The sequence below is a fragment of the Penaeus monodon genome, chromosome 24 (genome assembly GCF_015228065.2).
Source record: "Penaeus monodon isolate SGIC_2016 chromosome 24, NSTDA_Pmon_1, whole genome shotgun sequence".
NCBI lineage: Eukaryota > Metazoa > Arthropoda > Malacostraca > Decapoda > Penaeidae > Penaeus > Penaeus monodon.
In genome coordinates, this window is record NC_051409.1 from 29,946,873 (window position 1) to 29,947,366 (window position 494).

The window sequence follows — 494 nt, forward strand, 5'->3', positions numbered from 1 at the left end:
GTCTCTGATAGTTCTCAGAGTAAGGCTTAATTGACTTAGAATAGTCATGAGCCCATGTAATATTCTGAATGGTCTGGCCATTCAACTACAACTATTGACATTTATGAATTCTTGTGCTAAGCTTGAAACAACGGTACAACCTTTCGAATCAACTGATGATGTTTTGGTTTCATCGATCCTGAGTAAGATACTTTTGGTGAGTGTCATAAATACATTATACATATTCCCTTCTCTTCTTTCCAGATTTTACCCTTTTCAGAAATGATCATCAAAAACTTCCCTCAAACAATTCAAGTCTTTTCAAACTAGGGTTAAAATTGCCCCAGACCTATTCAAGACCCATGCACACCAAGTGTTCTAAGACCACTGCCAAAAATACGTTTATTAAAGGGTTGCTTAAACTGAATCCATACAAAAGCCTCAATAGTTATTTAAGCACTACAATCAATACAGAGGTGCTTTAAACGTGACAGTATTGATGCTTTGTTGTAGAG

At 36.0% G+C, this 494-nt stretch overlaps 1 protein-coding gene across 1 annotated transcript in view; it reads right to left on the reverse strand.

Moving 5' to 3' along the window:
* Positions 1 to 494, reverse strand: part of LOC119588950 (DNA-directed RNA polymerase III subunit RPC3-like) — a 13,560-nt gene that overhangs the window by 7,038 nt on the left and 6,028 nt on the right.